Source organism: Rattus rattus, chromosome 3 (genome assembly GCF_011064425.1).
Source record: "Rattus rattus isolate New Zealand chromosome 3, Rrattus_CSIRO_v1, whole genome shotgun sequence".
In the NCBI taxonomy this organism is placed as follows: domain Eukaryota; kingdom Metazoa; phylum Chordata; class Mammalia; order Rodentia; family Muridae; genus Rattus; species Rattus rattus.
Window position 1 is genome coordinate 196,093,141 of NC_046156.1, and position 10,866 is coordinate 196,104,006.

At 41.1% G+C, this 10,866-nt stretch overlaps 1 non-coding gene and 1 pseudogene across 1 annotated transcript; both read right to left on the reverse strand.

The window, feature by feature from the left end:
* Nucleotides 1-6,819: 6,819 nt before the first annotated feature.
* LOC116895667 lies at nucleotides 6,820-7,260 on the reverse strand (annotated as a pseudogene).
* Nucleotides 7,261-7,329: 69 nt separating this feature from the next.
* Nucleotides 7,330-7,436, reverse strand: LOC116897407. The gene has a single exon (XR_004387450.1). It is a non-coding gene; the product is annotated as a U6 spliceosomal RNA (small nuclear RNA).
* Between the last annotated feature and the right edge of the window lie 3,430 nt (nucleotides 7,437-10,866).

Sequence of the window (10,866 nt, forward strand, 5' to 3'; positions counted from 1 at the left end):
TAAGGGATCAGAACTTAGTGAAAATGTTGCTTTTTTTTCGGTGGGTTAGCGGTGAGACTAGTGATCAGGGCACTTTAGGCAATTCAAGTTCCCACACATCCTATCTGCCCATGAGCAAAAGAATCGAGGTAGCGTTTATACCCTCTAACAGCTCCTGGGAGGATAGCTCTGACAACAAGCGCATTACTCACTGGTGATGTGAGAGCCAAGTTCATGGCTAGAGCCAGGCACACTCTAATCTGTTAGGTCACACTGGACATCTCAGGGTCAGGGTAACCCACCGCTCTGAGAAACTTCTGCCAACTCAGCCTTGAGTCCTCCTGGCAGAGGAAAGAGTGAAGGCTGCTAATCCCAGCTGTCCTCAAGTCCAGTGTCCTCCACACTCCGGATGGCTGTGGCTTTAAAGTCAATTGTCCCAGGAGGCCGGTACACTCTCGCCAAGTCTCCACCGGGACCCTTGATCTGTGTTCCTTGTCTCCCTTTACCCCCTTGCTCACTCAGCAGGCACACCTGCTGAGGAGCGGGTGGACCACGGCCAAACCCATGGCTTCCTCTCTGACTCACACAGCCGCAGTGGGTTTGCGTTTCATGCCCTCTGGATCTCTAATCGCACCATATGACGACGCTGCTTCTCATTTGTCTGCTCCTCGCTATGTAGATCTTTGTGGTTGCAGCACCCAATTCCTACCTGACAGAGGGAAAATAACCATCCAGGAGATCCTCATGACTAATCAGATCATGGGATTTATTCCAAAAATGAAATAGTAAATGAGATATTAATTTATAATTATTTAAATCAAACGAATTAAAATGAGATATTAATTTAAATATTAGCCAAAGAACCAGAAAACACAGTATGTACTCATATGTATTTTTAATTTTATTCTTTTTTAAATTAAAAGTAGATGGTTTTTCATACAATGTATTGTAGTCTAAGTATGATTTCTTCTCCCAGTGCTCCACCCACTCAAATCTACACCCTTTTTGTTTTCTCTATCTCATTAGAAAGCAAACAGGCCATCTAAAAACAATAATAAAATAAGAAAATTAATAAAACCAAGCAAACTAGCAGAAGACAAAAAAAATCCAAGAAACAAGAGCATAAGAATTAAATATAAACTGAGAGACTCACAGGTTAACACACACATAATTCCATAAAAACACAACACTAGAAACCGTAAAGTATATGCAAAAGACATGCAGAGTAATAATAAATGCAAAAATAAAAACAACATTCAGACCAAGTATTGTGGAACAAGGAACCTTTAAAAAGACCATTGAGTTAATTTTGTGTTGACCATCCACTGCTGGACATGGACCTGGGCTTGGGTATAGTTTATATACCCAGTGAGACTCCACTGGAGAAAATTGTTCTTTCTTTTGTGAGTGGTTATCAACTGGCGATAGCTTCTGGGCAGGGGATGGGAGCTTGTGTCCACTTCTCTCAGCACTGGGACTCCTCTCTGGGTCAGACCCTCTCGGACTCTGTGTGTACTTCCACAGTCTCTTTGCATTTGTATGTATGTCGGTCTTGCTGTGTTGGGAAGGCCTTTCTCTGGGGTCCTCCATCCCTTAGAACCTTTCCACTTCCTCTTCTGCAGGCTTCTCTGAGCTCTGAGAGGAACATTTGATGGAGACATCCCATTTAGGACTGAGTGTCCCAAGGTCTCTCACTCTCTGCATGTCGTTCCGCTGTGGGTCTCTGTTTTCATCTACTACAGTTGGAAGTTTCCAGATGGTTGTTACTGGGCAACACACTGATCTGGTTCCCAGGTAGGAGAGAGGAAGGCTGGGTCTGCAGAATACTATTCCGAGCCCCTGATTCTCTAACTTCTAGTTTCCAGGTAGAGAGTGCCTCAGGGGGATTGGTAACTTAGACCTGTGTCCATAATTATTGGTTTTGCTCCAGTAGCAGCAACAACAACAATTTTCTCTAGTTAAGTGGTTTGTATAACATTTCAAATCTAGACTTTTATTTTTAGTATGGAGGAGTTTATCTCAACTGATTTCCATGAACAGAACAAGGGTTGAGTGAGTGACTACTGAAGTTGTAAAGATTCTCCTGAGACTGTTTCCAATCAGAGTACCCTTTACTCTTCCCTGTGACATACCGAAGTCAAAGCTCTGTGATGAAATATTGATGAAGCCCTCAGGAACAGCCATGATGGAGGAAAAACTTGACACGACAAAATCCTTTGTTTTTAAAAATTGTTTTATAGGAATAGAAGTTTTGCTTGCATGCATGCCTGGGTACCTTGTGCTTGTAGAATCCATAGGGGACTAAATAGGATGTCAGATTCCCTGGGATTAGAGTTAACAAATGGCTAAGACCTACCATGTCAGCCTGAGAATGGAAATCTTGTCCTCTGGAAGAGTAGCCAGTGCTCTTAACTGTTGAGGTTTGGTCTGTTGCTATGTATTGTAATGTTAAATGTAGGCCCCCAAGACCTGGTTGCTTCAGAGATGAGACAGTCTTCACATAGACCCAAGTGACCATACCCCCAAGTTATTTCTGTTTAGTAAATAATGATATTTACAGCCTATAGTTGGGCAGAATTGAGATAGGTGGGATGTTTTGTTCTGGGATTGGGGTGGGAGGATACCATGTGAGAGAGAAAAAGGTGGAGAGAGGAGAAAGATGTCATTGGTTAGGAGTCAAGAAATCTTGGTCACGGGGGCTGGGCAATTGGAGTTAAGAGCAGACCATATGAAACATAGTAAGTAATAACAATAACTCTGGGTTATCAATAGGAAATATGTTTTAATAGCATAGGGGGTAGATATATAGTTAGTCTTTGCGCTAATAAAATGTTATTATCAATATAAATATCATGTGTGTGTTTTATCCTGGAACTGAATGGTCAAAGGCAGAGTAGAAGCCCCAGATTGAGATTAAATATTTTCTACAATATAACCACTATTGCTCCATCTCAAATCCTTTATATTTCAATAAGAAAAGATGTAGGGAACTGTTATTATCTTTGTGATGATTTCTTGCAACATTATACCTGTAGTTTAATCATGGCACATCCCAGGGGCTAACAAGTTAGTATCACTAAATAGGAACAGGAGAGGAATTTCCCTCCAGCCACCATCATCGCACATGTATCCAGAGTGGAACGTTCCCACTGGGAGGGAGAGTCCTCTCCAAACTGGCACCTGTTCTGTGATGGGCAGTGTACTTTACAAAGGACAAGCCCCCAAAGGCTTTGGGTTCCAGCAAGGTATGGGAGAAAACTAAGAGGGAGATCTTCGAGGTTTCTCCTTGGCTTGCTCCACGGTGAGGAAGGTTTTCTTCTCTTTGTCTTTTCCCAAGAATCTCTGTAGAAGAGGACAGGGCTCTGTAAAAGGGCAGCTTCACACCAGTAAACATACACTACGATCTACAGGAGGCTAAGAGAGTCAGTTGTCTCCTGGAAGAAGCCTGTAAGGGCAAGGAGAGAGCAGATAGAATGAAGAAGAGAAAAAGAAGGGGCGTAAAATATGACGGTAGAAGTCAAAAGGGCAGGTCACTTTGAGTCCTGCAGAAATTAGAGTTCATGGAGGAAGCTGCAGCCAGGCAAAGATACTGACAGTGCCCTTGCCATCCAACCAATATTACCAGGCATGGATACTCTGAAAGCAGAAAGGACTTTCCCCCAGTGACCTGAAATAACAGTTTTACTGAAGTCTAGCTAGCTGTAAAAATTATACTCAAAGCGTATAGTTTGCAGAATTCTGACATACATTGTTTGGAAGTCATCACCACAATCAAAATAATGAATACCCATTATCATTCAAAGCTTCCTCCTCTGTGTTCACAACCACTCTTCCCTTCCAATGCCCAAGCAATTGTATAAGCAAGTTTGCATTTTTGTGAAGTTTATATGCATGGGCCATACAACTTATATCTGAATTCTTTTATTCAGAAAATTTACTTTAGGATTCATCCCTATTGTAATTTATGATGTAGTTTTATTCCTTTAATTAATAACACTATGTAAATACATTACAATTTATGTTTTCATAATGGAATCCTGAATTCTGTTCCATTTCTTTCAGTAACTCAATATTCATGTCTCTGTGGGATGTGGTTTTTATATTTTCTAATGCAGGGTCTTAATCTGTGTTATAGATGGGATCTAACTCATAACAACCCTTCTACTTTAGTATCCCAAGTGTTTGGATTGGAGGCCTGAGCCACCACACACGACCATATGCTTTAAAAACATAGTTTTGTTTGCTGTTTGGGGTCTGCTTCTACACTAGGTCCAACAAACCAGAGCCAGTTATAGTGTAATTAATCATTTTAGGTGCCACATAATCAGAATGAACTTAAAAACAGGCCAGTTTTCAGTAAAACAGGAAGTATACTGTAACTAAATAGAAAGGGGGCATACGCCACCTGGACTGGCATCACAGTCCCTTTTACAGATGCAGTGCCTCTGATTCATGTCAATCAAAAAGCCAGTTATACCAGCAAAGACTAATACCTTGATTATTGGCGTTTGTTTGTTTGTTTGTTTGTTTGTTTCTAGTAAGACTGAGAGTCCAGTGGCTATATCATGTTGTACTTGCAAATTTATTTAAAGGTTTTAGAGACTTTCATTCTTTTCCAAAGCACTGGTTACATTGTCTATTTCCCTAGGGTGTGAGCATTCAGTTGTCCCACATCTTCACCAGCCCTTGATATGGCTAGTCTGTCTAATTGTAACTGGTGTACAGTGACATCTCTATGTTTTTTTACTTTGAAATTACCTAGTAACAAATGAAGTTTTCACATATTTTCCTTTTCACTTACTTTCTGTTCTTATTTTGGTGAAATATTTCTTTATATCTTTAGTCTAGTATTGTGGTGGTTTGAAAATGCTTGGCCCAAGGAGTAGCACTATTAGATGTGGCCATGTTGGAAGAAGTATTTCACTGTGGACATGGATATTAAGATACTTCTAGCCACATGGGAGCCAGTCTTCTCCTGGTTGTCTTCAGATGAAGATGTAGAACTCTCAGCTACTTCAGTGCCATGCCTGCCTGGATGTTTCCATGCTTCTCACCATAATGGTAATGGACTGAACCTCTGAAACTGTAAGCCAGTCCCAGTTAAATGTTGTCCTTTATAAGAGTTTCCTTGGTCATGGTGTTTCTTCACAATGAAATTCTATTTAAGACACGTATTTAAGCAGTTGAGTTGTTCTTACCCCTTGAATTCTGAGTTCCTAAAAAGTCTGTGCACCAGGTACATGATCTACACATATTTTTCTACCACACTCAGCCTTTTAATTATGTTTCAAAGAACATAAATTTTAAATTAAATGGAGTCCAACTTTTCAATATATTCTTTAATAGAACAAGTTTTGGTGTACTGCTATTAAAAAATGTGGTACATTTACACAATGGTGTACTACTCAGCTATTAAAAACAATGACTTCATGAAATTCATAGGCAAATGGATGGAACTAGAAAATATCATCCTGGGTGAGGTAACCCAGTCACAAAAAAAACAAACAAACAAACACTCACACACACACACACACACACACACATGGTATGCATTCACCGATATGTGGGTATTAGCCCAAAAGCTCGGATTACCCAAGATACAATCCATTTACCACATAAAGGTCAGGAAGAATGACCAAAGTGCAGATGCTTCAGTCCTTCTTAGAAGGGGGAACAAAAATATTCATAGGAGGAAATAAGGAGACAAAGTGTGGAGCAGAGACTGAAGGAAAGGCCATCCAGAGACTGCCCCAACTGGGGATGCAGCCCATATACATCCAGCCACCAAATCCAGACAGTGTTGCTGATGCCAAGAAGTGCATGCTGTCAGAAACCTGATATAGCTGTCTCCTGAGAGGCTCTACTAGAGCCAGACCAATACAGAGGAAGATGTTCATAGCCAATAATTCTACTGAGAACTGGGTCCCCATTGGAAGAGTTAGAGAAAGGATTGAAGGAGCTGAAGAGGCTTGCAATCCCATACAAACAATATCAACCAGCCAGAGCTCCCAGGGACAAAACCAGCATCCAAAGAGTACACATGGACAGACCCATGGCTCCAGCTGCATATGTAGCAAAGGATGGCCTTGTTGGGCACCAATGGGAGGAGAAGCCCTTGGTCCTGCCAAGACTCAACCCCCAATGTAGGGGAAAGTCAGGGTGGAGAGGTGGGAAAGGGTGGGTTGGGGGGGAACACCCTCATAGAAGAAGGGGGAGAGGGGATGCAATGGGAGTTTATGGACCAGAAACCCGGAAAGGGAAAAGATTTGAAATGTAAATAAATAAAAATATCCAATAAAAAAATCTGGCTAAAATAAAGTTACAAAGATCTTTAGTTGCAATTTCTTTTGGAAGTTTTATAATGTAGGATTTATGTTTAGGTCAACAAAGAATTTTGAGTTCAAGTTTATGTACGGGTTGAGTTGTAAATTGAAGTTTATTTGTTCATGTAAATATCTAGTGTGATCTGTCAAAAGTTATTTTCATATTAAACTGCCTTTATTTCTTCAAACTCAGTTGACTGGACTTCTGTGGATATATTTTTGTACTATCTACTCTGTTCCATTAGTTTGCCAAGACTTAGAGCAATGTCACAATGTCCCGAGTACTATAAATTGAAATTAAGTCCCATTAGTCTTTTGTTTTGTCAAGGTTGATTTGCATAATATGTGTCTTCTATTTACTTATTAACTTTAAAATTACGCTGCTAGCTTAGACATTTTTTCCCAGTTCCAAAGTCTTTGCTGTTTTAGAAAAGATGCTCCATCCAGTCAGTAGGATGAAGAGCTGTGTCCAGGAACCCCATCAGTAGTGCTGAAAAGGACTCTGGGTTCTCCACCTCTACTTGTACACCCAGTCATGGGCACAAGACTTGTAGTCAATAAGTTCTCCATGCTTAAACCATAGACCGAGCTCTTTCTCGGCACTCTCCACTGAATCGCTGCTGTGGATGGTGTTCCTGCCAACTTGAATGCAGAAATCCCAATGAATGGTACCTGGTTTAGCATCAGCTGGATTGGTCTCTCCCGGTGTCGCTCGGCCTGTTTTCACCACATTGAGCCCCTCCCTCATGGCCATCACAGGCCCTGAGTTCAGGTACTATAGCCCGGGGAAGAAAGGACTGTCTTTCAGGTCACTGTAATGCTGCTTCCGGTGTTCTACAGAAGTCCGAAGGAACTTCATGGCCACCAGGCAGAACCCCTTCTGCTCGAATGGCTTTATGATCTCATCCACCAGGCCGTGCTGCATGCCATCTGGCTCGATGGCAATGAAAGTATGCTTGAGATAGCCACGGTCGGAAAGCCAGTGGGTCGGCTGGTGGTCCGAAAGCAGGTGGGTCGGCTGGTATCTCAAAATATGGAACACTTAACAGATTTGCGTGTCATCCTTGCGCAGGGGCCGTGCAAATCTTCTCTGTATCGTTCCAATGTTAGTGTATGTGCTGCCGAAGCGAGCACTCGTATAGACATTTTTATTGAGAGAGAAATTAATCCATAAGTTAATTAAAAGGAATACTGATACCATGATAAAATTTAATAGTTATACTTATTAGATATCTCTTCCTTTACTTACATTTGCTTCTGTTTCTCTCAGCATACAGAATGTTCTCATCTTTTGTTAGACTTACCTTGAAGTATTCATTTGGATGTGTTTTAAAAACTTAGCTTTACTTTTTTTTGGAAATCCCGGGTGTTTAACTCCCAGTTTAATATATACATATTAAGGCAGGTACTCGTCCACTGTACTGTAACCCTTGTTTTCAGGGTTTATAGTGGTTTATTTTTGTTTTGTTGTTTAAGTCTGTATTTTAAGAAAGGTTCCCATTAAGTTGCCCAGGCTGGCCTTGAGTGCACTTTGAAGTTAGACTATTCAAACCTTAACCTTCCTGACCTTCCTCTCTCTCAACCTCCTATGTATTGGAGTGACGGGCCTTTGCCACAAGGGCCTTGATTAGTGATTTTTTTAAGTGGGTGCTTTTTAATTTCCAATTGTTCCTTGTTACTATATAAAATCACATCCAAGTTCCAGCAGATTGTGTGTGTGTGTGTGTGTGTGTGTGTGTGTGTGTGTGTGTGTGAACACACACACTCGAGTTCTATCAGATTCCATGGAAAACTCATCTCATATAATTCTGAAAATAAGAATGCAGTTGGTTGAGAATAGTTTTCGCTATCTTGGGATTTTTTGTTATTCCAAATGAATTTGCAAATTACTCTTTCTAGCTCTATGAAGAATTGAGTTGGAATTTTGATGGGGATTGCATTGAATCTGTAGATTGCTTTCAGCAAGATGGCCATTTTTACTATATTAATCCTACCAATCCATGAGCATGGGAGATCTGCTTCGATTTCTTTCTTCAGAGACTTGAAGTTCTTGTCGTACAGATCTTTCACTTGCTTGGTTAGAGTCACACCGAGGTATTTTATAGTGTTTGTGACTATTGTGAAGGGTGTCATTTCTCTAATTTCTTTCTCAGCCTGTTTATCCTTTGAGGTTATTGATTTGTTTGAATTAATTTTATATCCAGCCACTTTCCTGAAGTTGTTTATCAGGTTTAGGAGCTCTCGGGTGGAATTTTTGGGGTCACTTAAGTATATGATCATATCATCTGCAAACAGTGGTATTTTGACTTCTTTCTTTTCAATTTGTATCCCTGTGACCTCCTTTTGTTGTCTGATCGCTCTGACTCAAGAACTTTACCAAAGATCATTACCAATTCTACATCTGATAGAAGGCTAATATCTAAAATATACAAAGAAGTCCAGAAGTTAGACTTCAGAGAACCAAATAACCCTATTAAAAATGGGGTATAGAGCTAAACAAAAGTTTCTCAACTGAGGAATACCGAATGGCTGAGAAGCACCTAAAGAAATATTTAACATCCTTAATCATCAGGGAAATGCAAATCAAAACAACTCTGAGATTCCATCTTATTCCACTCAGAATGGCTAAGATCAAAAACTCAGGTGACAGCAGATGTTGGCGAGGATATGGAGAAAGTGGAACACTTCTCTATTGTTGGGAATGCAAGCTGGAAATCAGTCTGGCCTTTCTTCAGAAAATTGGACATAGTGCAATCTGAGGAACCAGCTGGGCGTATATCCAAATATGTTCCAGCATATAAAAAGGACACATGCTTCACTATGTTCATAGCAGCCTTATTTATAATAGCCAGAAGCTGGAAAAAACCCAGATGTCCCTCAACAAAGAAATGGATATAGAAAATGTGGTATATCTACACAATGGAGTACTACTCAGCTATTGAAAACAATGACTTCATGAAATTCTTAGGCAAATGGACAGAATTGGAAAATATTATCCTGAGTGAGGTGACCCAGTCACAAAAGAACACACATGGTGTGCACTCAATGATAAGTGGATATTAGCCAAAAAACATGAAATACCCAAGATACCATTCACAGACCACATGAAGCTCAAGAAGAAGGAAGACCAAAGCGTGGATGCTTTAGCCCTTCTTAGAAAGGGGAACAAAATAATCAAGGAGGAATTATGGAGACAAGGTGTGGAGCAGAGACTGAAGGAAAGGCCATCCAGAGACTGCCCCACCTGGGCATCCACCCTAATACAGACATCAAACCCAGAAATTACTGTCGATGCCAAGAAGTGCTTGCAGACAGGAGCCTGATATAGCTGTCTCCTGAGAGCTCTGCCAGTCTGACAAATACAGAGGCAGATGCTTGCAGCCAACCATTGGACTGAGCACAGGGTCTCCAATGGAGGAGTTAGAGAAAGGACTGAAGGAGCTTAAGGGGTTTGCAACCCATTGGAAGAACAACAATATCTACCAACCATACTCCCCAGGGCTCCTAGAGACTAAACTACCAACCGAGGAGTACAGATGGAGGGACCCTTGGCTCTTACCGCATATGCAGCAGAGGTTGGCCTTGTTAGACACCAATGGGAGGGGATGCCCTTGGTCCTGTGAAGGCTTAATGCCCCAGGGTAGGGGAATGCCAGAGTGATGAGGTGGGAGTTAGTGGGTGGTTGGGGGAGCATCCTCATAGAAGCAGGGGAATGGAGGATGGGGTAAGGGGTTTCCAGAGGGGAAACCAGGAAAGGGGCTAATATTTGAAATGTAAATAAATAAAATATCCCAAAAAAGGAGAATGCAGTTGGTTTTCATTCATTTATTCACTCATTCGTTTGTATCTTTTTTGCCCTCATTATCCTCTCTAGTAACTAATGTATGATGTTTAGAAATGATGAGAGCAATTATTCATGGTGTCTTTCCACGCCTACCCTGATAGAGCTGTTTCCCCTTTTCAGCTGTGTCTAAAGCCCTACTATGTACTGTGATGAGCCTATCACGAGGCTAATGCTTCCCTTTAATCAGTCAGTGGTTGTATTAGGAGGATGGTCCAGTGTCCCTGATGCTAGAAAGAAAGTTTTGTGTACTGCAAGCAGCCAAGTAGTATGAGAACATGATTAACTGTGTGATCAATCATAACTACTACTGGGGAATTTCAAATGGGCCAAGTAGAAATAACAACTATGATGCTTGTGACAGTTTCTCACACGGTGTTGATGGCAGAGCTCTGCTCAGTGTCTCTCCCCTGTGAGTGACAGATGCGTGTATCTGTTGATTGAAGCACTGGGGATCAAGCCATTGCTTTTTTGTCTTCTGCTTAGTTTAAATGTCTTTCTCCCGTAAACCGTGTCTCTAGAGGGCAGACAGCAGACTCTGAAGAGCTGCTCAGGGTAGCTCTAATGCTTCATTTGACTTTCCTTTCACTATAATACTCATTTACAATACCAGGTCACTGTAAAAATCTAATTTCTTGCTCATCTTTTGCCTGGCAATCAAAATACGTTCATTTGTATTGTCAGGAATCTCTACCGAGCAAAATGATAAAAGTCAGAAGAAAG